Source organism: Hemicordylus capensis, chromosome 3 (assembly GCF_027244095.1).
Source record: "Hemicordylus capensis ecotype Gifberg chromosome 3, rHemCap1.1.pri, whole genome shotgun sequence".
Classification (NCBI taxonomy): Eukaryota; Metazoa; Chordata; class Lepidosauria; order Squamata; family Cordylidae; genus Hemicordylus; species Hemicordylus capensis.
In genome coordinates this window covers 16,391,085-16,418,748 of record NC_069659.1, presented here as the reverse complement: position 1 = coordinate 16,418,748, position 27,664 = coordinate 16,391,085, and the positions used below count along the sequence as shown (strand labels likewise).

Sequence of the window (27,664 nt, the reverse complement as noted above, 5' to 3'; positions counted from 1 at the left end):
ACTGTGGGGATAAAGTCACCCATCAGTCATCCCAAAAGGACTTGGTGGGGATTTCCTTTGGCTCTGGCAGTCAGGGATGACGGCTGAGAGCCTGTGACTCAATCTCCCTAGGGATCAGACAGGCGTGCACAAATGTAGGTGCTTGCAGTCTCACACAGACAGCAAAAACAGATTTATCAAGCCTTCTTGGTGAACCACAAAGCATGGCTGGATGTTTGTGTTAGGTATGGTAGATCACTGCATTAGTCTTGGGAATGGACGATAATTCAGTGGTCAAGCACCATTCTAGTAAGAACATAAGAACAGCCAAGCTGGATCAGGCTCAAGGCCCATCTATTCAAACATCCTGTTTCCCACAATGGCCCACCAGATGCCTCTGAGAAGCCCACAGGCAAGAGGTGAAGGCATGCCCTCTCTTCTGCTGTTGCTCTCCTGGTATTTAGAAGCACTTTGCCTGTGAGTCTGGAGATGGCCTACAGCCATCGGACTAGTGTGCGGGGAACCTGGCTTCTTCCTTTGAAGAAGCTCCTTGTCTTTTCATTTTGTTTGTTGAGGATGGTCTGTAGCTCATTGGCTGAACACATACATTGCATGCAGAAGGTCCCAGGTTCAGTCCCCACCACCTCCAGGTAGGCCGGGGAGAAACCCTTGCTTGAAACCCTGGAAATCTCCCTATCTATGCAGACAATACTGAACTAGATGGACCAAGGTTCAGCATTATTATTATTATTATTATTATTACATTTATATCCCACTCTTCCTCCAAGGAGCCCAGAGCGGTGTACTGCATAATTGAGTTTCTCCTCACAACAACCCTGTGAAGTAGGTTAGGCTGAGAGAGAAGTGACTGGCCCAGAGTCACCCAGCTAGTATCATGGCTGAATGGGGATTTGAACTCGAGTCTCCCCGGTCCTAGTCCAGCACTCTAACCACTACACCATGCTGATGATCATTTGATTGGACATTGGCTACAGCTATTGGACTGTTGCTAGGCAACAATCCACCAACTTTGGGGGTGTAATGGTAGGGGGTACACCTGAGAACTTCAGCACAGCTTGTAGATTCCAAGGAAAAGAGATGTGGTATTCAGTGGAGTGGAATCGGGAATATTTAATGAAATAGACATTATGCACAGAGAAGCAAGTGTGGACTTCTTTTTCAGTACTCTTGCTGCTGGCTGTTTTTTAGCCCCACCTCTACTCCAGGACTGGAATACAAGTAACTAAAGCTCAATTCAAAAGCTGGCCTGGATCAAGGAATGGGTTAACCCAAAACACCACACTGCTTAGGGGGCTGGATTGGAGTTCTCCACCTGACTGTGACAAGCATCACAATCTATAGCTGCTACAGCCAACTGAAGACTTCTGAGCACCAAGAGCTGGTTCAAATATTCTGTGTGGATGCAAAGATTAATGAGCAATATTATCAGATGTAGCAGTCCACTGTGAGTCCTTTTAATCTCCCCCCACACTTGTTCCTATTTATTCCAAAGACTATATATTATAGCCTTCAAAGGGTTGAGCTTTCACAGATGCCATCAGTTCCTTGCCTACAGATCCCGGGTGCTCTTGACCCATCTCATTACATGTAATCAAAACGCTGTTCAAAATGCATTGAGCTCTCTTTATTCCCAGATAGTCTGAGATAATGACTCAAAACCAGCTGGCCAATCCAGATGGTATAATAGACACCAATCAGCCATGCAGAAGCATCCCTGTCTGCGCATTACTGGTTAGTAGCAGCCTTGAGATTCATTGCATATTGTCAACACTATGCCCACTTGCCATAAATCTATCAGATTAGCATCGCACACTTCTCTTCTCCTAATGCATCAAGATCTCCATCCAGCTGAAGTTAACACAGTTCTTACACTTTTCTCATCTGAGATGTCACCTGCAGCATGCCTGCCAAAGCTGTGGCTTTTTTGAATGCGTTAAGAGATGCAATTGCATCTAATTAAGGGGGATTTTTTTTAAAAAAAGCACACGTCTATGAAACTGCCATATACTGGCTGACATCCGACACAGCATCCCTTCTGCATTTTAATGCAAGGTGCACACTGTTATGCAAGAGTGCTATTGCATCAACACAGTTGTGCAAAGGTTATTATTTCCAATGGCTGTACTATCAAGCAACTCCATTGCACAATTCATGCATTTGTACAACAGCGCTCTTGTGCAACAGTGTTTACATGGTGATAAGACCCACACGAGAAGCTGCGCAGAATGCCAGTCACTGAATCAGAACATTGTTCCATTTGGGCCAGTGTTATCCATACAGAGGCGTAACTAGGGAAAACGGCGCCCGGGGCAAGTACTGAAATGGCGCCCCCCCCCCGCCCCCCACCATACTACATTATACTTAGGTTTTTCCTCACAAGCGCCCGCCGCCGCCGCCAAGCCAGGCCACTGACTGGCCGCCAGGCGCCAGCAAAGCAATGGGGGGGGCGCAGGCAGCACAGAAGGGACCGCTCGTGGGGAAGGGGGCACCGACACACTCCCTTGACTGCTGCAGCACTGCTGCACTGAGCAGGAAACATTTGTATTAACAAAAAATAAAAATAAAAATTAAAAAATTTGGTCATGGTGGCACCCCCCACGTGACCAGAAAAGATGGCGCCCGGGGCACATGCCCCCCCCTGCCCCCCCTATAGTTACGCCTCTGTATCCATACAGATTGGCAACAGTTCTCTAGGATTTCAAACTGTGTGTGTGTGTGTGGCTGAAGTCCAGGGCCTCCACAGCCCCTGGGGGCCCCCAACTGCTCTTTGGTCTGTCCCAAGTGGTCCAGGCTTCAAAATTACCTAGGTGCACCTGTGTGTGTGTGTGGTGTGTCTTTTCTCAGCCTTATCTGAAGATGCCTGGGAGTGAAATCATCCCATCTAAATGCAAGCTAAGATGCATCCTGCTGAGCAAGGGGGGAATTCATGAGTACTACCCCAAGACCAGCTCTCCTCTAATGCAGGGAATTCATCCAAACTGCTCACTCAAACAATCTAAATACATAGGAGAAGAGCTGGTCTTGTGGTAGCAAGCATGACTTGTCCCCTTTGCTAAGCAGGTCTGCCCTGGTTGCATATGAATGGGAGACTAGAAGTGTGAGCTTTGTAAGATATTCCCCTCAGGGGATGGAGCTGCTCTGGGAAGAGCATTCCAAGTTCCCTCCCTGGCACCATCTTCAAGATGGGGCTGAGAGAGAGAGACTCCTGCCTGCAACCTTGGAGAAATCGCTGCCTCGATGGTGTAGACAATACTGAGCTAGATGGACTGGGGGTCTGACTCGGCATATGGCAGCTTCCTATGTTCCTTTAAAGTGATAACTTGGATCACAAGTGTGGGACAGATTTAAACAAACCACATACCCCCATACAATAAAGAGAAAGGGAAAGGCTGACTAGGAGGGGGCCTGGGATGTGCTCATATATGCCCTAATTGTGTGTTTGGCAGATTGACTTGAATATATTGGCCAAACTGGCCAAAGGCAGAAGATAGGCATAACATGTGTACAGCCTATCCTGATCCAAGCTGAGCCGGGGATTTGGGATCCCTTAGACCAGGGGCAGGCAACCTTGGCTCTTCAGCTGTTGTTGAACTACAACTGCCATCATCCCCAGCCTGAACTTAGATGGCTCCAAGACCTTAGCTCCAGGGGGGAAAGGTCACGACCTCTGATAGTTCTGAGCAAGAGATCAAGACAGCTGGGCACAACAGCATGAGATGGGTGTTGCTCCAGCCAGTGTTGCTCCACTGCCACTTCTTTGAGCTGCTGCCCAGGTAGAGTGGATTTGGGAGGAGATGTATGTACTCCTCTTACTCCTCATCCATTGGCAGGTGGTTAGAGGGTCATCATCCAAACTGGCCCAGTTCTTTCAACTCAGAGTCCTCAAGTCCATGGATTTCAAAGGGCTGCAAGTTATTTAATTTTGTGAGGGACTGTGATCCCCGGGTCTTCTTGTTATCTATATTTCTGGAAGACACTTTAAATAGTGTGCTCTCAGAAGTGATTCATGTGGCAGTCAATAAATCCAAGCATTAGGGCACGTGATGGAAGGAGGGAAAGGAAGCTATCTCCTTAATACTGTACGCAAGCTAGTACATCACGAGCCTGCACGCGCATCTCCTTTGGAACACATCCTCGTCTAAAGATAACACTTCTCTATTATGATTAGGCAAAGGAAACAGCACTGGATAATTTTAAAGGGAGCAATTTGCTTATTAAGATGGCAGCATGTAGTGCCATTGTGTGCAAATTACAGCCTGTCGTACCCTGCTGTATAAAGTCATCCCCATATAACAGGCTCCTGTTAGTTCTCTTCCCTTTGCGTCCCAGTGACGGAACTTCAGCTCATACTGGGCGTGTTTGCCTCTCTAGCACAACTCATTCCTCTTTTTTCATCACACTTTTGTGATGACAGTTGTGTTCTCTGAACCACCAAAATGCACAGCTTGCAACCTGGGTTGCCAACACTGCTTAAAGTTGTTCTGGGATGATTCCCCCCACCCCCAATAGTTTTCACATTAATTAATTGCCATTAAAATCTCCTCGAGTTCTTTCAACAGTCATCAGGAAATGGATGCCGATTCTGGCAGTGGTGAAGCCAGAAGGTATGGCCACCAGAGTAGGCCCTAGGGTTCTGAGGGTCCTAGACAAAGAATGACTTTGATGCTCCCCAGCCAAAAGGTGCAGAGCCCTGTACATGCCTGGTTGCTGGGAGTGGTGCATGTTCATGGGGGCAAGATCCCTCCCCCTCCGCCACCGGTGAAGACGGTGTGAGGCTTCACCAGATGTACAGCTCATTTGCACCTGAGTCCCAGAGGGGAGAGAAAACTGGCCAGTGCACAGTTGGTGCACCCGGGAGCACAAGGCTGCCACTGTTGCCTTCACTGGAGCACACACTTGCCATAGACCCGGCCCTGCCAGGTGACCAGGCCCTGTCAGGTGCTGCAACCGCCTTCAGCTTGTGCTCCCTGGTTTCCTCTGCCTGCTCCTCCTCTGCTGCCACCGCCACCACCTTGTCAGTGAAAGGGACCAGCGGGGTTAGCCGCCGGGACATTGGTGAGGCAGCACTGACACCCCTTAAAACCTGTAGCCCTAGGCGGCCACCTAGGTTGCCTATATGGATGCTGCTGCCCTGCATCCCACCATCACCCCACTCACCAATGGGGAGAGAGCAGCCCCCAAGCATCTCATCATCAACACGTGCCCATCAGCCCATCCCTCTCCCTCCCTCAGCACTCAGGTAAGCTGGGGGCAGGGAACATGCAGGGGGGACAGAGCGGCACAAGGGGACAAGGCACCATGGAGACCAGAACTGAGCTGCTACCATGTGGTCAGCTTGCTAAAAGAGGCAGGACCACGTGCGTTTGGGTTATGGACGGTGATGGGGGAGAGAAAGTGGCAGTGGCGGCAGCTGTGCCATGTGGCTAAGAAGACCCTTTGACAACCTCTCTCACCGCCCCTCACCCACCCATTCAGCATCGAACCAGTCCATCCGAATCACGCTTGGTTTGGTTCGATTGCAGACTGAACAGCCCCCCCCCCCCGCCCGCCCCCGACCCGGTTCAGTCTGTGACCAAGCCGTCAAACCAGCCTGGTTTGAGGCAAATTAGTTTGATGTTGAACAGTTCGTGCACACGCCTATTCTTTGCTAGGGATATGTATACTTGGCTAAAAATTAAAACCCTGCAATCCTGCAGCCACTAAGCTGCGTAACTTCTGTGCTAAGAAAAGTGAAGTTTATTTTATTTTACATAATTTTTTACAGCCCAAAACTTACGACTCTGGGCGGTTTACAAGAAGATAAAAACAAAGGTAAAACATTGTTTGTTGGTTTGTTTGTTTGATTTCTATACCGCCCTTCCAAAAAATGGCTCAGGGCGGTTCACACAGAGAAATAACAAATAAATAAGATAAACAAAATGGCTCCCTGTCCCCAAAGGGCTCACAACCTAAAAAGAAACATAAGAGACACCAGCAACAATCACTGGAGGTACTGTTCTGGGGGTGGATAGGGCCAGTTACTCTCCCCCTGCTAAATAAAGAGAATCACCACATTAAAAGGTGCCTCTTTGCCAAGTTAGCAGGGGGAGCAAAACAACGCAAGGAATTTAAGTTCCGCATAAATTATGCAAATTTCCCCTTTCCCAGTAACTACATTTCCCATGGCTCTCATTCCATCAGTAGGAGAAACTCAGGCTCTTGCATTCTGCATCCCCTCCCACGTTCTGCACTTTTTCTTCCCTGCAGCAGAAACCCCGAGCATCCCATCCCGTCTGTAGCTTACACGCTGTGATCTCGCCTTAGACTCAGTTCTCCATCTTCTTGCAACAAGCTGACTAGACACTCCAGCAGCTTGTCCAATGCCCTGAGCTTGACAGCATGTTAGCAGCAAATCACACACATGGCTGATTGCGTTAGTAGAGTATAAGTGTAGGAACACGGAATTATTTCTATAAAAAACAAACCAGCAAGAGACTGTAGGAATCACTACAGTTACAGCAAGAGCCTGGTCCTTCCTGGGGAAATCCTGACACCTGCTGGAATATCTAAAGTACAATCCAATGAGCATGGCTGTGGGGCAGGTCTGTAAATGCAACGAATATGAATTTACTCCAGTGGGGGGAATATGTGTTTGCTGGGCAAAGAAAGGTTAAATTAATCTGACAAGTATGGACCTGCAACAATATTTTCACAGTATAGGGGTCATGGAATAGTTGATGCTGAATGTTTTTAGTTTAGTTGTGTGTGTGTGTGTGTGTGTGTGTGCACACACACACACACACATGCAAGCACACATACAATGATCAGTAGATTGACAGATTCAATGCACAACTTCCCCCTCCAAACTTCAGGAGAGTTCACCTGCTGTTGTTTTTATGGTATTTTGTGGGGAGGTTGACCTCCCACACCAAACAAAAGCTTGAATGTGTCACACCCTCCCCACTTAGAAACACAAAGGTGGGAAATGGCTGGTGAGGAAACAAAAGTGTTAAGCAACACCACCCCACCAACCCCAGAAGTAGAAAGGGTTGTGACTGTCTTGCGGGACTATTCTTCAAGCTGAGAAATTTCCATCTCTTTTTGTCTTGTGGGACTATTCATCAAGCTGAGAAATTCCCTGCTCTTCTAGTTCAAGCCCTCCTTCCCCCATCCTCACCACCGAGTTCAATTAGCTTCCTCTCTGCTTGTCTGCGACCTGCACTCTGAGCCTGTGAACATTTCATCCCATTGACTTACATGGGGTACTTAAAGTACAGGTTGGCCCCCTTAGGTGTTATTCTTCAGATTTGTTTGAACACCAACATATCTGCAGATTACACTAAGTCTGCAGGTTCCTTCCACTCACCTGCACCCATCCATAAGGATCTGATTGTCCAGCAATAAGAATCATAACAATTCCCCGCCCAGGAATTCTTCAATGGCTCTGCTCTTTTTTTTTGTACAATAAAGTTGTGGGGTAGGAGGTAGCCTCTGGCATTTATTTATTTATTTATCATTTAAAAAAAAAAATACTGCCTGATATGTACATCTCTAGGCAGCGTACAACATTTAAGATATTTAAAAAATCAAATTAAAATACATGAAACCATCAAAACAATAGTATAAAACAAAACAGAATTGTTATAATGAGAGTCATAATCATTGAGAGTCATGATGCAGTTTCTGGCGTTACTCATGAGAAGAACCATCCCGCAGGAGCAATATTGCCTCCAGCCACAAGCGAGATTCCTCCTCTGTGATGGCGATGGATGCTCCCTCATGAGCCTGAAAGGCCATGGAGACATCCATGTGGGCCAGATGGCAGCGGCCACCCAGCCTGGTTGCTTGACACAAGCAAGCTGCAGGGATGGGTACCAGGGCAGCACTTTCCTCTCTCCTGCTGAACACCGTGAAGAAGCCGTCCAAGCAAGCCCTCTGCCAGTCTGGTCATCCATTGGCACATATCCATGTTTGGTTTTGCCTGCTACAGCCATCCCAGGGGCGTAGCTACAATTGAGCGAAAGGATTCAAAGAACACGGACCCCCAGCTCCTGAGGGCCCTCTAGCTCCACCCTCCCTATATTCTTCATTATCTCCCTCACTCTGGGGCGCCGCAAGAGAGAGGGATGAACACAGGCCCCCTCTCCCCTAGCTACGCCCCTGGGCCACCCTACTTTCCTGGGGTTGCTGATAATTGGGGCTCCCCTCACTCCACAGTGGCCAATCTGCATGCTCTGCAATGCCGGTCCAAACCCAGAAAAATTGAATGAGTGTAAACACCTATTCCTGGTGTTTCCCTAATCTATCCACCTGGGACCTCCCGGACATATGGAATGGCCATTAATCCTTGAGAGTATGAAAGGGTTGCATGGAGAGGAGAGGGTCACGGTGTACATAGGAACATAGGAAGTTGCCATATACTGAGTCAGACTATTGGTCTATCTAGCTCAGTATTGTCTTCACAGACTGGCAGCAGTTTCTCCAAGGTTGCAGACAGGAATCTCTCTCGGCCCTATCTTGGAGAAGCCACGGAGGGAACTTGGAACCTTCTGCTCTTCCCAGAGCAGCTCCATCCCCTAAGGGAAATATTTTACAGTGCTCACACATCAAGTCTCCCATTCATATGCAACCAGGGCGGACCCTGCTTAGCTATAAGGGGACAAGTCATGCTTGCTACCACCAGACCAGCTCTCCTCTCCTACAAGTTATATAATTTACCAGAGACAATTGGGGGAGCCCACACAAGTGGGGGGCCCTTGATTTGGATGGCCTACCTCATGAGAGTACAGTCCAAAGGAGGCCCAAAGCTCACTGAGCCTCTGGTCCTCCACAGTGGACTGGCCCTCTCATTAGAGAGCTAATCTCTAGCCGGCAAGCTGACATGGGGGCCACAGTGTGCTTGGGTGTTCCTGCACTGCTTTGCCTGGGTCTGCCATTGCAAGAGCATCCTTTCTCACAGTGGACCAGACCCCATGATCCTTTCCCCTCCCTCATCTACATATCCCCTCCTAGGAAGTCTCATGATCCCCTCCTGGAATAACAGAAAAATAGTGCCCCTCTGCATCCACCCCCATTGCCAGTAATTGTGCTTAACGTGGGACTGTTTTGCTGTGGGGCTCTTATGAGGGCAGGGATGCAATTGCTGTCAGGAGAAGGGCTTAAATGCCCTTTAAAGGGATTTAAATGCACTTTCCCTGCCAAGGGCAGGCAGTCCATTCTCTAAAGGCATGGCTGCTCTCAGCATGCCCCCTTGAAGATTTTGGCCAATGGCTGTTGCCCTGCAGACATCCTGATGCCTTGCCCACACTCTAGCAACACGAGTGCTACAGAGCTTGCTGGAATATGGCCTTGGCAGACCAGGAAGAGGGAGTGGCTCCCCTGCCCTGAAGCCAGAGGTCATTGGGCCCCAGTTGGACAAACGTCTACGATACAATTCACGGTTGAAAAAATAACCTCAGGGACATCTACGCACAGTTTGCCATTATTTATTTATTTATTTATTTATTTATTTATTTATTTATCATATTTTTTTAATACTACCTGATGTGTATATCTATAGGTGGTGTACAAAATTTAAAATATTAAAAAGTCACAAATTAAAATATATGACCATAAAAACAATAGAATAAAATAGTGATTAAAACACATTTTTAAAATTATTAATATTAATTTTCATTAAAAGCCTGCAAAAACAAAAGCGTCTTGAGGGTCTTCCTGACAACAAACAGAGAAGGAGATGTCCTTATTTCAGTAGGGAGCATATTCCAAAGCCCTGGAGCAGCCACAGAGAAAGCCCAGTCATGGGTCACCACCAAATGAGCCGATGGCATTTGTTGAATTATTTAAATTCAACTTCGGTTTGTTATCCCTCATCCAGCCCATTACTGCCTCCAGGCAGGCATTTAGGGAAGATATGCCATTTTCTGATGAGGTTGGCATGGAGAAGTAGATCTGGGTGTCATCAGCATATTGATAACACTCAGCACCAAACCTCCTGATGATCTCTCCCAGTAGTTTCATGTAGATGTTTAAAAGCATTGGAGACAGTATGGAGCCTTGTGGGACTCCACACTTCAGTTCTCACTTAGCAGAACAACAGTCTCCAAACAACACCATCTGGGATCTGCCAGAGAGGTAGGAGCTATCCAATCCCACCTCCCTCAGGTGGTCCAGAAGGATACCATGGTCAATGGTATTGAAAGCCGCAGAGAGATCCAAAAGGATCAGCAGAGTCACACTCCCTCTATCAATAGCCAGTTGGAGTTCATCCATCAGGCTGACCAAGGCAGTCTCAACCCCATAGCCCACACGAAAGCCAGTTTGAAATGGGTCTAGATAATCTGCATCATCCAAAACTGCCTGGAGCTGAGAGGCCACCACCTGCTCAACCACCTTGCCCAGTGATGGAAGATTAGAAACAGGTCTGTAGTTAGCTAACTCTGAGGGATCTAGGGAAGTTTTCTTCAAAAATGGTCTAATAATAGTCTCCTTAAGACAAGGAGGCATCCTGCCCTCCCTCAGAGAAGCATTTATAATATTTACCAGACCCTTTCTGAGAATAAATAAATAAATAAATAAATAATAATAATAATATGATTATCAGATGAGATATGCCAAGTTGGGCAAGGGTCAAGAGAACAGGTTGTAGGACGCACAGTTTGAAGCAGTTTGTCCACTTCCTCAGGAGTCACAAATTGAAAATCATCCAATCTAATCCCATAAGAGGAGTTGCTGGACACCTCCACAATAGACTCTGCAGTAACTGTGGAATCCAGCTTGGCCTGAATATGAGCGATTTTATCCGCAAAAAAGTCATTTAAAACAATACAGCGAGTGGCCGATGGTTCCAAGTTTATGTACAAATGCAGCCAAAATCTGAAGGGCTACAGTGTTAATTACCAAGGCAATAAGACAAGGCAAGGACTGGATGTAATTGTCCTGCACAGGAGAAAAAATATATATAATGCAGAGCTCAATACAATGCAATTGAGCTTGCCAGCATATTTCACATTATTCTGTTTCAGCTACCTGCAGTGCTCTTTTTAAGTGTTAATTAGCATATACCAGATATTGGAATCCATGCCAACAGAGAGGATTTTTGCTCCATGTTTCTCACTAAAATGTAACTGCACCAGTTCCAACATTTGTGGTTTGAATCAAGCATGTGAAAAAGACACAAGGGAAATTTCATACTGTACTTCCACCCCCTAATTGGAAGCTGCACATTTCCAAGCAAAATCCAGCTGCCAATGGGAATTCTTGCTGGTTCTATTTGCATGGCTGTGACTTCGGTACTGGATGTTGCTCACTTTGGTTAAAAGCCTCCGATGATTTCAGGCAGGTTTGTTTTGCTCACATTCGTGCTGCATCATGGTGGTTGTAGTCTCAAGATTGCACAAACTGTCATAAGAACACAAGAACAGTCCTGCTGGATCAGGCCCAAGGCCGATCTAGTCCAGGATCCTATTTCCCACAGTGGCCCATGTTGTCACCATTTGGTTGTTTCGGCAGCTTCAGAGATTTTCAGCTAGAAAGTGGCATGGGGGGGGAAACAGTTAACTCCCCTCTCCCTGAACCATAATCCCAATCCAGATCAGAGCTCCCCAAAGCTGGTTTTTATAAAGAAAATCCCAGCACAGGATTCAAACACTCCCTTAATATAACATCTAGTTTGGCCCTTACTTGCCCATTGTGAGAACCAAGTGTGTTGGGAAGCAAAAGAAACTTCTCAAAAATACAGTTTGCTGCCAAAACCCCCAAAGACCACAAGAATCCAAAAGCCCTGGGGCAAAAAGACTGAAATGCCACAAGACTGCAAAGATCCATCAGTCTTGTTAATGTCAATGTGATTCATATGCATCAAATGCAGGGAGGATTTCAGAATGACTGCCAGAATTTTAGATCAGGATTGGGAAATGATTGAGCCATAATATTTAAAGCAAATTGTTTTCCAACCTATGCTAGGGCCAAAAAGTTGATTTCTTAGTGGAGAACTTTTGCTCAGATTTGAGGCTCGGGGGGGATCTAGATATGGGGCTGTAGCTTATAGGGAGACGGGCCAGAAATGGCCCTAGGCATTTTGAAGCCCTAGGTAAAGTATGACTTCGGTACCCAACACCACTACCACCACATGCAGTGAACACGGGATGGAACACCAGCCAGCCCCATACTTGGGGGTCAAGGAGATGTGAGGAAAGAGATTATATCTTTTAAAATATGTGAGACCGCTGCTGCCGCCCCACTGCCAAGCTCCATGTGGAGTCTACTCCCACATGGAGGGGACTCACAGAGTCTCTGCCACTTACCAGTCAACTGTGGGTGAGTGGCAGGATGCGTGGCAGGTGTGGACTCCATGCTGAGTCGGGCAGTGGTGCGGGGGTCAGTGGCAGCCTCAAATATTTTAAAAGGTATAATCCCCTTCCTCGCCGCCCCCTCCCACTCTTGCCACCACTGCCCCAGCCAAAATGCCCCCCGCAAAGAACTGGTAGTCTAGGAAACTACCTAGGTTCACCTAGGGGATGAGCCAGACCTCAGAGGGGCTGAAACCCAGTGACAGAGCACATACTTTGCATCCAGAAATTGTTCAAAAGCACTTTGTGCAAATATTCACCTCTCTGGGATCCAGTTCAGTGCCGCTGTTTACTTGATGGCTACTCCTTTCTTCTCTCTGTATTAGTAACATGGATGATCCTAGCCAATCAGTGATCATATGCTGAATGGGATTATGCCACAATGCTATGTAACCAATCATATCTGGCTTTATGGCAGTCACCAAGGGGAAAAGTACACAACTGAGTTTGAGGACAAGGCTTCCAGTATTAGGCACAGGGATTATTTCAACTGTTGATGTTGTTGGTAGTAGTAGTAGTAGTAGTAGTTGTGAAAAGCTGGAAACATTATTATCCTTATGGACAGAGAGTAGGAGGTACTGACAGACTAGGAGTGACCTGTAGATACATCAATGTTTAAACAATCTGAAGGAAAAAAATCTAAAAGGGCCAAAATAACACAAAACTGCCCTACATGGGATGGAATGTTTGTGGGTTCAGAAAACAGTTAACAGAGAAGTAGGTGGACAGAGCTAATGGGACTGTGTTGAGGAGAGGGGGAAAGGGACTTGAACAAAAAGAGTGGGAAATTTCTCAACTTGAAGAATGCTCTCTCAAAACAGTCACGACCCCTTCTGCGTCTGAGGTGAAAAGGTACCTAAAATTTCCAGCATACTTAGGCACAGGCTCAGGTAACGGATGTATACCAGGGATATATTGCAACATTTTGTTGCAGGTTCATACTTGTAATAACAACGGAACAAGCTGACATCACATGGCTGTAGCTCCAATCAAATGTGGATACATGATGGTGTCATAAAAGGCAAATGAAGGCATTTTTGTGGCCAAGTGAAGGCAATATAAATTCATAGATGAATATTTGTGCATGGAGTTCTGGAAATGGTTGAAAAGGGGAATCTATTTTCAGCACCATAAAACAAGTTTGAGGGGAAATGTGGGTAGTTCTGGCTCAGCCCTTGATTAAAAAAAAAAAAAATCCCTGATGAATATTCTATTCCACATGTAAATACACTATATAATTAAGTGTACGTAATTGGTTGATCCCAACTTTTTTTTTCCTGCCACAGAAGAGCATTCTGTGGAGGAATTCATGTAGAATATTTTATCCCCCTAATGCAAAATATATTTAGATTTTACAATATAGGTCCATAAACAGGAGGGAAAGAATCTTAGTATCATTATTTCTGCAAGCTGTGTCTGAGATAATGTGTTTCATATGTATTCCTCCACAGATATTCCTGTGAACAGAAGAAAAAAAATAATTGGCATAGCAATGCCTTACAGCCCTGAAGGATTCATGAAAAAATGGAGAAGGTAGAAAGACATCCAGACGAAGACCGCATTCAAGGCCTCCTTCCTGTGTTCCCCAGGTGACACGTTATTTTACATATGCATGCAACCCAGCGCACTTTAAGTCACAACACACTTCAAGCAAGCTCTTGCACGAACAGTTGCGTGCGCGTCTCTTTTATTTATTTACTGCTCTCATTTTCGATCCCTGCTGCTCAAGATATACTCAGTGCAGCCCACAGGAGTTTTAAATACCAAAACAATAAATAACAAAGATCACAGGTGGTAAGAACAATGGGCATTGTTTTAAAAAGCAAGACTCACTTGAAATATTTTAGCCCCATCATGCAAAACCGATTTATATTTCGCAATATGGATCCATAAACAGGAGGCGTGGGCGGAGCTATAATTGGGTGGGTGGGTCCAAAGAACCCAAGCTGCCGCCCACTGAGAGCCGCCTGGCTTACCCCTCCCCCCGAGCTCCAGCCAGTCTCATTTCCCAGCTGGCTTTGTTGTTGGCCGGGTATTTTCTGTGTTCTCGCCAAGAGACTGAAGACGACAGGGAGCGGACAATGAAATCAGCTGGGAAATGAGAGCCAGAGGGTCTTACTGGCACTTCCAGGTGCTGGCAAGGGGCTGCCAGAGAGAGGGGTGAACATGAGCCCACACTCACCTAGCTATGCGCCTGACCAGAGGAAAATATAGTATTATCATTTCTGCACTAGAAAATGCCTGTGAAATAGAATTGTTTTCCAGGTGGGCACCAAAGAGGCCAACTGAGGTCATCTGAGGGGGCTCTGGCCCGGGTGTCGACAATGAGGGAGGCTACGTTGTCGTGCACTCGGAACATGGCCTTCTTTGTTGCTGCCCCCAAACTCTGGAATGCTCTCCTGGTGGTTATTCACTCCTCAGTCTCCATCACAGCTTTGAGAAAGCATGTTAAATCGTGGCTTTTTACCCAGGCTTTTATATGATTGTCTCTGCTGTTGCTCCTTGCATTTTGTACTGTTTTTATGCGTGTGTTTTAATTTTTTATTTTTAAATCAGATTGGTTTTTATATATTTTAGCTCAATGTTTTAATGTGTCTTTTTTATAACCTTGTTTTTAAATTTTATTGTGAGCCACCTTGAGATTTTCTTAATAAATTTAACAATAAAATAAAATAAAATAAAATAAAATAAAATAAAATAAAATAAAATAAAATAAAATAAAAACTGTGCCTCTTTTGTGGGCCATTCCACAATCTGGGCACCACCACCAAAAAGACCCCGTCCTTCATACCCACCCATCTTGTCTATGTTCTCCTGTCCATGTGTTTATTCTTCAGCTAGCTCCCTAGTCCTTTTTAGGTACTCAAAGTGTATACAATGAACACACATGAGAGGAGGCGACATCATCACAGCAGCAGGCTCTGCCCCAACCAAGGAGCATTTACTGGAATGACTTTAGGGAGGCTGCTGCATGCACCTCTTCCAAATACTGGCTCATATGCTGCTCAAGGGACATGGCATGGCATACTGCGATTGCACACTCCACAATCATAGTGGAGCAGGCCTGTTCTGCAACAGCATGGGTAGTATTTGAGATGCATGCAGCACTTTCTGTAGAAAGTACTGAACTGTCCACATTTGCTGCTCAGAATGTGATTCACTCCCTCTCTCTGGCCACCTTCAGATATATCATGGAACCGCGGGTCCAATGGACCCATGGTTCCGTGCCCCTCTCCCCTGTCCGCATATGGACATACTGGAGATTGTCAGTGAGACTGCAGAGAGGCGAGACTTCAGAGAGGCAGGGGAGCTGGCTATGTGTGCTTCCTTCTTTCATGAAGGACAACCTGCACAGCCAATAGCAGCTGGAGCAAGGGAAGAGCTTCCTCCCTCCACTCCAGTTGAGGAAAAGGATAACTGCAGTGCCTGTGTTCAGAAGTAACACTGGCACCGCTAAACCGGAGGTAGAAGGGACAAAATCTAGTGCAAATTCAAGCTACAATTTTCTGTTTGGGGAGGGAAACTGCAGGTCCATTTTTTGCTTGAACCATGGTTGCCTGCATTTGGATGTACAGTTTGCAAAACCACAGGTGGAGGGACCTCCGGTTACAAGCAAATGCATTCTTGCTCACTCGCTCACTCTCTCGCTATCGCTTTCACACACATACACACACATCTCTGCCCCCTCCCATTAGCTAGGATATCACCTTCACCAAGCTCTGCTGGGTATCTCATTCAAACATTGAGATAGTTCTATTAACACCCATCAGCAGCCCATTCACGACTATTGGCCAGCTAACCAGGCAAAGAGGCACCTTTAAAAGCGGTGGCTTTCTTACATTTAGCAGTGAGACAGCAACTGTCTCTATTCAGCCCAGCATAAGGTCCTTCCTAGTGATTGTTGCTGGGGTCTCCCTTATGTTTCTTTTAAGACTGTAAGCCCTTTGGGGCAGGGAACTCCTGATAACCTCCTGCTTACTTGCAGCAGATCATATTGTTTGTGCCATATTGTTATGCCTACAGCCGATCAACTCCTCTTTTGTTAAGCAGATCGTGCTGATCATTGCTGAAAATATTTCAGCCTTATCAGAAAGCTAGACTAATCAGAAAGCAGTTCCCTGTTAAATGCATTCTCCAGAGCAAACCTATGTAATGTGTGGAATGACCCTTCAATGTTAAGAGATTCCTAGCATATTTTGTCAACAGTATAGAGAAAATGGATTCTAAATTGTCGAGGACCCTGGAAGGGCAACCCCAGCCTGCCACAAGCTCCTCACTCTATTTCCCATGGCCAGATTGTTCATTTTTAATGCATTGTGTTCTGCCTTATCTTCCTGTCTCTTCCAAACCACCCCTCCCCTCTTCCTAAATACAAACAAAGAGAAATAACAGAAGCAATAGTAGCAGAGAGGTCCTTCCAGAGCAAGCTATTTAATTGCCATTATTGTTGATGATAACCTTACAGCCTCTAACACAATGTGCCGGGTAAATGGCTGGGTTACGTCAAAAACTTTGTGTCGACAAGCAGAAGGCGGGTATGACGATCATGGCGCAGGCCAGGCGAAATGGGGCAGATCTTGACGAATGGGAGCCTCACAGACTGCCTGCCTGGACCCTCTAAATCATCCGCCAGGCAATCCTTTGTGAAGGATCAGATGAATACAGAGAGCAAAGAGGTGGGAGGGGGAAAGAATCTGTAATTCTTTCCACAGCTCTGCCTTCATCACTGGGGGGAAAGGAAGAGGTGCTGGCGGAAAGTGTTAGGAATTCTCTCTGGTAAGAGATACCCTTCTATTACAGCATTGTGCACAGAGGCACAAGCAGAGTCTACCTAGGCATGCATGTATGCTGAGAGCAAAATAAACTTGGAGCCAGTTCATAGTTTCAAATCAATATAAGGAGTCTTTATTGGTGAACTCCATTCTAGATAGGAAAGTGGAGATACAGGATCTCTAATCTAGCTAGCTAGCTAGCTAGAGGGATGGTTTCTGCATCTCTGCATACATGGTGCAGGGAGAGAGGAGCGTGGGTGTTGCAAGGGAGAAGAAAGGGGGAAAGGAAGGAAGAGAGCAAGCAGGCAGGCAGGCAGGAAGTCCCTGAGAGTAGCAATCTACATATCAAAGGGATAGTGTCACAGCAGTAGAGAAGGGATGTCCAATGTCTTGACCCCTCTAGCCCTCTGACTCACTAATCTGTCCCCCTCTGGCACTGAGACATGAGACAGCACAGAGTCCTTCACTTCCAACAGAAAGCACAAGTCAAACATATTGAGGAGCATCCAGAGATCCATAGGGTTGCTCATGGAAGACGTTTTGGCCATGGTGGTGCTCTACAATGTTGAAGAAGAAGATTGTGAAAGACCTAAGGTGTCTTCCATGAAAAAGATGTAAAAACGTCTTCCATGAAAAAATGTCTTCCATGAAAAAGACATATAAACGTCTTCCATGAGCTCAACTTAGCCCCCCCCAGCTGTTTTTGGACTACAACTCCTATAATCCCCAGCCACAGTGGCCAATAGCCAGGGACAGGGGCATATCTAGGGGTAGGGCAGGCAGGGCACGTGCCCTGGGCACCACTTGAAGGGGGGCGCCATTTTGTAAAATTAATTTTTTTTAAAAAAATGGCTGCCAAAAGCAAAATGGCCACCGTGCATGCTCAAATGGCCTCTGTGAGGCCCTAGGTCATGCCAGGCCTTGCAGAGGCCATTTGAGCATGCACAGTGGCCATTTTGTTTTCAGTGGCCATTTTTAAAAAAAGATTTTTAAAAATGGTCACTGCATATGCTCAAATGGTCCCTGCAAGGCCCTAGAGGCCAGTGGGGCGGGGGAGGAACCTTTGCAAACCCCCCAGCCTTTAGGAAGCCCCCCGAAGGGGCTACAGGTAAAAAAATAATTATATATAATATAAGCCACTGTACACATATTCAGATTGGCACTATGTACAGAGAATCAGGGCTTGTGAATACTGAGCTGATGCTTATGAGCTAGGATTGTATTCATTTGCTCTTACTTTGCTTCTTGTGATGAGTGAGTTAAATGTGATGCCTTGCTAATATGGCTATTAATGGTGAATTTGTCTTTGAATCAGTGTGAAATCCTTAATATTAAGGCCCACTGGGAGTTTCTTGCTCTCTTTCTCTCATTTTAACTGTCTTTCTGAAAGACTAGAATATATTCCAAGCAGTGACACAGTTTACTCTACATATCCTTTAATTATTTCCAGAGTATCTGGGAAAAGTCAAATTCTCCATTTATTTTTAAAACTGATGTAATGGTGATGCTACAATACATAGTAGAGAATTAGACAGGCACTTCTGTTTAGTTTTCCAAGTACACCTCCACATAGTATTTGGGTATTTCATGAGCCCCAGCATACTGAAATTTGTAGTTTTCCAGCATTTTTTGGTCTGGCTAAGTCCATTGCTAAAATAGTTTTTGAAAGATTAAAAGATTAACGAGCCTGACTTGTATTTTTGAGCTGATATTATGGTAAAGTTATTTGAAAGATGGGTGTCAGATGCTTGGACAGGGGGCACAATTTCAGTGTTTGCCCTAGGCGCTATTTTCCCTAGATACGCCTCTGGCCAGGGATGATGGGAGCTGTAGGCCAACATCAGCAGGAGGGCCCAAGTTAAGCAAGCCTGACCTAAGGCAACATGCTAGACTAGGACCAAAGAGGTTAATCATGAACCATGTTCCCTGGGCTCCTTGGAGAAAGAGCAGGCTATAAATGTAAAAATATATAATTATCTTAAATTAAAATGTAAATTACATTAAGTTAAATGGCTTCTGCTAGTGCAGTATTCTTCACTGCAAGGCCCAGGAGCCAGTGGTGGCCCCAACAACCATAAGTGCAGCTCCCTGGCTAATTGTTTGCTTATTAGGTCTGTGCAAAACTTTGGCCAGAGTAAAATACTCTGCAACCTCCACCCCCTCCCGCACGGTACTGTGTGGATGTGACGGTTGCACTCCATGCAGGACAAATGCGCTTCTTTAAAGGAAATAGAGCCCGCTTGGGTTCTAGCACCATCCTGGAAGGGACACAGAACAATGGGAAGTACAGCTCTTCCCATTGGGCTCTGTGGGGAAAGAACCGGGCTGTGCATGCCTTTCAAGATGGAGCTGGGGATCGAAAAGGATCCATTTTCCTTAAAGGTCCCTTCCCCCTAGGGATGTGCAACAAATTCAATTGAATAGATTCGAATTTGTATAAAATATGAATCAATTTGACTCAAATCTACTTGCACCACATGGGATTCATTCGAATCGATTTGAATTCAGGCAAATTCAAATCGAATTTGAGAGGGTTTGATAGGAGTTCGGGCAAATTTGAAACGATTCCAACAAATCCCATTTTGTACAAGCAGATTTGAGTTGAATTGATTCAAATATATTTGGTCAATTTTTTTGCACATCCCTACTTCCCCCAACAGTGGGGAAAGCACAGCATTGATTGCATTGTGGGAAATGGATCTCACACTGATTTTTATTTATTTATTTATTTATTTATTTGCCAAAGTGGCCCTCGCTTGGAAAATAGTGAAGAACACTGTGAACTACTCTGAAGTGGAGGTTCCTTTCTCTGTGCAAAGGCCTTCTAGAACATTCTTCCACTCATGCAAGAGCATTATTGCTAGCAGCCAGTAGGCACCTCCAGAATAGATGTGTCAGGAACTACCCTATGCTCAAGCTGTAAATCTGAGAACCTGCATACCACTGCCCAGGGGCGTAGCAAGGTTGGAGTGGGCCCAGAGACAAGATTTTAAAATGGGCCCCCACCCAAAGTCCAGGGCCTCCGCACACCCCAGGCCCCCAAGGATTTAAGTCTGATATTCCAAAATAAGTATGCTGCCTGCAAATACATTTCACTGAATACACACACACACGTCACAATATATAGTGATATACATTGAGTACTATATATTTGTTTTACTTTTAATGCCTAGAACACACTAGAAAGATGAATTATTAAAATGGGCCCCTCGCTGCAGATTAGCAAAGGAGACTTTCAACCATGCAGGGTGAGCCTATGTTTGTTTTCCCAGAATTCTGAACAAATTCAGTCAAGTTTGATTGCAGGAGGTTTTTCACAGGAGGCTTTTAAAGCCCTTTAAGACACCTCTCCTCTGGAATGGAGGTGCTGCATTCACATGTTGGCCAGATTTACCCTGAAGTCCCTGCAAGTTATTGGGGAGCAGTTCACACACAAGAAAAATAAAATAAAAGCACCACACATGCTTCACAATTCTCACTCAGACCTTCTGGGTTGCAAAACAACTTGAACATAAGTGCATTTATAAATGAATGAATGAATAAATAAAATTAATAAAATACTGTTCCAGAAGTTTTTGCAATTTTCTGCCATGAAACAAGCCACTTATAGGACTTTTTAGATAGTTTTTTTTAAGTCAGCAAATTTTCCAAGCTGTTTCAAAATAAATATTCAGAGACTTCTCGGTCTCTCCCCCCCCCCCCATCCCATATCCAAGCCCTATGGCAAGCAGATCCCTATATATATGGGGGGGGGGAAGGTAACCACAAAAAGGAGTTCACACTCTACCTGGCAAATGCTGGTCTGGGTTAAGCAGGGCAGCAAGGAGTCTTCTGCTGCAGAGAACACTCTGGCTGCCTCCTCCTTCCTGGCTTGCTTGGGCCCTACTCGAGTTCAGGCTTCACTGCGGCCTACACTAGACCTCCGTGGAAGCCCCGCCCACCCGCCGATCAGCTGAGAGGCGGCAGAAAAGGAGCTCTTTGCAGCTTGCCTGCTGCTTCGATTGCGGGCCAGCAGAACAAGCAGGAGAGACGGCGAAGAGGGCAAGTGGCTGAGAGGCTATGGGGCTGGGCAGGGGGCAATGGGGAGTCACATGAGGTGCCTCTGGGGTGCCCCTCCAGGCAGTGGGGCCCCCAGACAACTGTCTCCCCTTGCCCTATCATTGTTACGCGCCTGCCACTGCCCCATGTGGCAAGCTGCTGAACTACTGCAGCCTTGTCAGAGCATGGAGTTCTCAGGCCCTGGATTGACTCCGCCCAGCCAGGCAGTTCATTGGATGCTTTCAGGACAGAAAGCATATAACACCCTTCCTGTTGGGTCTCAGAACATGCCTTGGTTTGAAAGTCTCTTTGGTCCTGTTCCTCCCTAAGTTTGAACACTGCAATTCTCAAAAGAATCCCAAATGCAATTACACCTACTTATATAATTTCACAAAGATATTGATAAAATATTTTGGATCAATATAAAACCTTGACACACCATTTTTTTTAGTAATTACATATTTAATCTAATATTAATAATCTGCCTACATATAATTCTCTACGATGTACCCATCACTCGCTGCTGGGAGGGGCAGAGGAAAGTGGCGGCAGACAGGCATGCGGGCGGAGGGCAGAAAGAAAAAGGTGGCAGGGGGAAGAAAGCAGCAGCCAGGAGAAAGAAAATGGCATCCGTGGCAGGGGGGAGAAAACAGCAGTGGGGGGGGGGGAGAAGGCGGTGATGGTGGGGGGAGAAAATGGCGGTGGGGTGGGAGAAAATGGTGGCGGGGGAGAAAACGGCAGCAGCGGAGGGGAGAAAATGGTGGGGGGAGAAAATGGCGTGGTGGGGGGAAAGAAAACGGCGGCAGCGGGAGTGAAAGCGGTGGTGGTGACCAGGGGGGCTGAGAATGGTGGGGAGAGCAGAGAGGGAGGGGGTGGAGGGGGGAGAACTAGAGGCGCAGATGCTCGACACCCGGGCCAGCTAGTATAAATATAATAAAAGAACTGATATATTCCCACGGATCCACAAAATACAATCACTCAAGAGATGCTATTTAAAAGTCAAAATTAACCCCTCTGTTCTTGGAATAGATAAGGGCATGTCCTTCACTGAGAGGTGGTTTCCAGGACCTTATGGCCTTATCTCTTCCAGGAACAGAGAAGCTAATTTGGACTTTTAATATCATCTCTTGAATGGCAATTTTTAGGTGTGAATCCAATATGCTTTGGGCTTTGTGACCCCCAAGAAGTCTCAAACCGGGCTGTTCTAGAGTTAGCCGAAGCCATGTTGAGTCTGGTGTGTGACTTTGGCCCAGTTATCAGCTGGCAGCAGCCTGCCTCGGAGGAACAGCCTTCTCCTAACGTGGGATCAGAGCATCTCTCTGCAGAGGGTAGAACCATTTCCTCCCCAGTCCATCACATGAATGTTCTAATCAGGCTGGTGCATTTGAGGCTTTGCAATTAAGAAAATTAGGAGTACAATTTGCATCCATTAAAATCAATGGGATTTCTGCCACTGACTTTGATAGGGTGTGGATGGCCCCCTTAGGGAAATGCATGAGGAGTGTAAGCAATGATGGTCAATACCAAATGAGTGAAACAGAAATAGGGAGTCTATCAGGACCAAACGGCCTGTATAGAATAATTCCCTCAGTAGCAATTGCATGTAGAGGAAAGTGTTTCAGCAAACCAACTGACATTTCTACGCCAGCCCACACTGCTTATCAGCATCCCGGACATACAAATCCACACAAGTAATGATTTATCAAGTTTGTAGATGCCTGCTATGTTCTGTCAACATTCCTGCTCCCACTGCTTTTCATGCAGAAGGCCACAGGTTCCCTGGCACCTCCAAATTGGGGTGTCTGAAATCCCGGGGAGCTGCTGCCAGTCAATGCAGACAGAACTGGCCCAAATGGACCAATGAGGGTCATTTCACAACTGGTGTCTTCTGACAGGGTGGGGTGGCAGGGGGAGAGAGAGAATATATGGAATGTTAACTAAGAAGAAATTCATGCTCCAGCTAGTTCAGCATTGTAGACATTGACTGGTAGACTCTCTCTTTCTAGGGATGTGCACAAAACTGGTTTGCCCGGTTCAGTTTGAATTCAAATCGGGTTCGAACTGGGATGGGGAGGTTCAGTTTTGGTTTTGCTCAAAGCCCCCTTTGGTTTGGTTCAAATTTGACAAACCAGTCTCAGCCTCCAAAACTGGGTTGGATGCTAGGCACCCACGGGTCCCAAGTACCACCCGAACCCCAAAGCAATCGGACACTCCTATGACTTTTAATGAATTTTTGGAAAAAAATTATTATTGCCCATTATTCCCTATATGGAGTACCTTGGGGCAAAAATCTGGAGTGGGTGAACAGCAAAGCAATCGGACACTCCTGTGATTATTAATGATTTTCTGAAGATTTTTTGAATTTTTATATTCCTCCCATAGGGAATAATGGGGATTTGAGGATGCCCCATTGCCCACCTTTGGGGGGTGCCAGAGCACCCCAAAGTGGATCTGTGGGCACATCAGGGCTGGCCTTCACCACCCCCCAAGGCACCTCCAAGTTGATAGGATTTATTGTTGATTAATGAGGAATTTTTAAAGAATCAATTTTTGGCTCATTTTGGCTCATAGGAAACCATTGCCTGAGCCATTGCCTGAGCCTTTCTATTCAGAAAAAAATACTGTGTTCTCTTTCACCTTAATAGCTTAATTGTGGTGACCCAAACTCAGAGTTCAGAGCTATAAGCAATTAAGGTCAGTAGGTGAAAAGGCACTCTGTTATTCCCTATGGAGCCAATGCATGTCTACGGGACCAAAAATTAATTATTTAAAAATTCATATATAAATAATAATTCCTATCAACTTGGGGGTGCCTGGGGTTAGTTGAGGCCAGCCCTGCTGTGTCCCCATACCCATTGTGGGGTACCCTGTCACCCTCCAAAGAGGGTTTGGGGCTGCCTCAAATCCCCATTATTCCCTACTAGTATTTTGAAGACCGTTATAATAACGGGCCCTAGCCTTTTCCTCTCTCCTTTATTGTTTTTTTTTTTTAAATACTGTTGCCGCCGAAGTCGCACCCTCCCTCCCTCCCTCCCTCCCTCCCAACTTTCGTAACCACCTTACCCCGGCCCGTGACAGTGGAGGAAAGACAGACCTCAACTGAAGAGGGAGAGAGGAGCTCGCAAGCAGTGCTCCTCCCTCTGCAAAGCCTCTTCCCGAACTGGCGCTTGGGGCGGAAAGGACGCCTCTTGCGTCCTTTCCGCCTAAAGCGCCAGTTCGGGCAGAGCCTTTGCAGAGGGAGGAGCACTGCTTGTGAGCTCCTCTCTCCCTCTTCAGTTGAGGTCTGTCTTTCCTCCACTGTCACGGGTCGGGGTAAGGTGGTTACAAAAGTTGGGAGGGAGGGAGCGACTTCGGTGGCAACGGCGGCGGCAGCAGCCTCCGCTCGCCCCCGGGCCCGGCCTCCGTCTCCCTGGGCTGGTCTGGACCCCGCCGCCATTCCCCCTCCCGCCACCCATCGCGGCCCGCGTCTCCGGCCGGGCCGGCCACCCACCGCCACCACTGCCTCAGCGGGCCCGCCACCCACCGCCGCGGCCGGGCCCTCCACTGCCTGGGGCCTCTGCCTTGTCACCGCGGCTCATCATGGCCTTGTCGCCGCGGCTCATCATGGCCGCCAGGTGTTGGCGGTCGTGTCTTCCTCGGACTGTTCTGAGCATGTGCTCCGCGCATTCTCAGAACAGTCCAGGGAGGCACGGACACACGCTTGGTGTCCGTCCACGGACGGACGCCAAGCGTTTTATTAGAGAGGATGGGAAATTGAAAAATACTTCAAAAATTCACCAACAATCAGAGAAGTGTCTGGTTGCCTTGGGGTTTTGGTGGGTGGTAGGCACCCCTAGCTGCCTACCACCCACCCCAGCTTTTTGCCCCCAGGTATTCCACATAGGGAATAATGGGCAATAATAAAAAATTCAAAAATTCATTAAAAATCATAGGACTGCCCGATTGCTTTGGGGTTTGGGTGGTAGTTGGCACCCATGGGTGCCTACCACCCAACCCAGTTTTGGAGGCACAAACCAGTTGGAATCAGCATGTTAAATGCTGGTTCAAATCAAACCAGGCTCAATTTGGTTCAAATTCGAACCAGCAGGTCGAACCCAATGCCTGGTTTGGTTCAAATTCGAACCGTCAAACCAAACTGGTTCAAATTCGAACTCATTTGAATTCAAACTGGTTTGCACATCCCTTTCTCTTTCAAAAAAGGGGGGTCTATTCCTATCCCTAACTGGAGATACCAGGTATATTTTGCATTAACATGTGTTCTTCTGCCATATGCAAATGTATACCGTATTCCAATTGTGACAAATGTGTACCACCTGTGCACCCAGTCTAACCACCTCTGAGCAGTACCTGCTATTTCTGGCACCAGGGGCTTTTATATGGAACTGGAGTCTACCAAGATGCCAGGAAGGTACACCGTGAGATCTGTCCTGCAGGGACGCCAGAAAGGCATGCCCCAGGACATCTCAGAACTTTCATTCTAAAGTTCCAAGACATCCCAGCATACCTTCCTGCAGGCTCCAGTTCTATAGAAAAGCTGTCCCCCAGCACCAGAAATGGCAGATACTGCAGCAGAGCTAGCCACACCAAAAGTACGCACCTCCATGGTACACATTTGCCAGAATCGGACACTCCAACACACAGGCCTAATTTTATATCTCTCTTTCTGAAGGGGATTGTTAATCAAAAAACATCTGTCATAACAACTGTTTGTTTGGTTTTTTTAAATGAAAGTGTATCTTCCTTTTTCACTGGAAACTACTTCTACAGACTCACTGCACTGATCATTCAATTTTCAAAGCACATTCAGCACTTGATTAAACATGATATAAAGAGGTAAAATCCTCCATTTATATAACAAGCCTCCTGGTTAAATATTTTCCTCTGCCCCTCCTGGTTAAATATTTTTCACCTCCCTTTTCCTGAGATCTTGTGTCCTGTAGCCAGAACTCAATATCCCACCCACCCCAGAAATGTGAGCAAAATACCACAAGGAGAAACCACCAGGAAAGTTGCCATTGCCTTTGACATGATATGAATTCCATTTGGTAACTTGGTTTTGGGGTTGTTTTTGTTTCTTTGGTTGGTTGGTTGGTTGGTTGGTTGGGTTTTTTTTTTTGGGGGGGGTTATGATGTTGTTTGAAATTTTTATTTATTTATTTATTTGGTTTATATACCACCCTTCCAAAAATGGCTCAGGGGATTCTCCAATTCTGCCCTTGAAGACCTACAAGCATATATTAAAGGTGAAGTGTGCCATCAAGTCAATTTCAACTCCTGGCGCCCACAGAGCCCTGTGGTTTTCTTTTGATAGAATACAGGAGGGGTTTACCATTGCCTCCTCCTATGCAGTATGAGATGATGCCTTTCAGCATCTTCCTATATCGCTGCTGCCCGATATAGAACCAGCGGGGATTCAAACTGGCAACTTTCTGCTTGTTAGTCAAGCATTTCCTTGCTGCACCACTTAATGCAAATCATGTGCTTCCTTCTACAGCTATGACTCTGTCTATTTGTAGCTTCTAATTTGTGTGGATTGGCTGGAAGTGGCCAGAAGTACCTAGCATGCGTGCATGCACATGTTGTGCATGTGCTCTTACATGTCAGATGGGCTCATGTATGTGTGCTCATGCACCAGCTACTTCCAGCCACTTTTGACTGAAGAGGAGAAGGGGTGGCAGGGAGGTACACTGCCACCCCAAAGAATTTTACAGAAACTGAGTGCCAGCGGGAAGAAAGCAGGAGGAGGGGTAAGTGCACCCTCCCCCTCCCTTAAAGTCCAACACACACCCCACCATCAAATGTTCGAACTGGCCAGTGTTTGAACCTGTTTGGAGGCCTGTAAAAGGGCCTTTAAAGGGATTTAAATGCCCTTTCCCTGCCGAAGGTGGGTGGATCATTCCAAAAAGCCACACTTGCACTCGGCATGCCCACTTCAAGATCATTGCCAATGGCTACCACTCTTGTGAATGACTGACGCTCCACATACGTCTGGTGATGCAAGTGCAACGGAGCTTGCTGGAATGCAGCCTCTGCAGACCAGGAAGAGAGAGAGGCTCCCCTGGACTGAAAACAGAGGTTTGCCAGGCTACAGTTTGACAAATGTCTGAGATGCGATTCACGGTTAGAAAAATCAACCATGGGTCCGGTCCAGCCACCTCTGGTTTCACGTTATGTGCGAATGCGGCCACTGGGTGATTCTGAGCCAAGCACTCATCTCTCAGCCTAACCTACCTTACAGGGTTGTTGTGAGGATAAACATAAAGCATGTTCACTGTTCTGGGTTATTTGGAGGAAGAGCGGAATATACGTATAAAAATAAAGTGACTGAATAGGGCTATTGGTATATATGATGAGTGCTCAAAGTTACATTTAATTAAAAGGAAAATTAAGCATTTTCTTCACTGTGTCAGTCACTTTCTCCTAAGATATGGGACCCCAGAACAACTGCCTCAGGAGAGAAGTAAAAATAATACCTCTCCACTTCTAACTGAAGCTTGTTTTCTTAAATAAAACATGGAGATGGTG

The 27,664-nt window shown here is 46.4% G+C and overlaps 1 long non-coding RNA gene across 1 annotated transcript in view; it reads left to right on the top strand.

Moving 5' to 3' along the window:
* LOC128349265 (uncharacterized) overlaps window positions 1-26,840 on the top strand; it is a 34,042-nt gene extending 7,202 nt beyond the window's left edge. The window contains exons 2-3 of the long non-coding RNA XR_008318679.1: window positions 13,781-13,918; window positions 26,634-26,840. This is a non-coding gene — a long non-coding RNA (uncharacterized LOC128349265). The remainder of the gene's footprint in view (window positions 1-13,780; window positions 13,919-26,633) is intronic.
* Window positions 26,841-27,664: the final 824 nt, after the last annotated feature.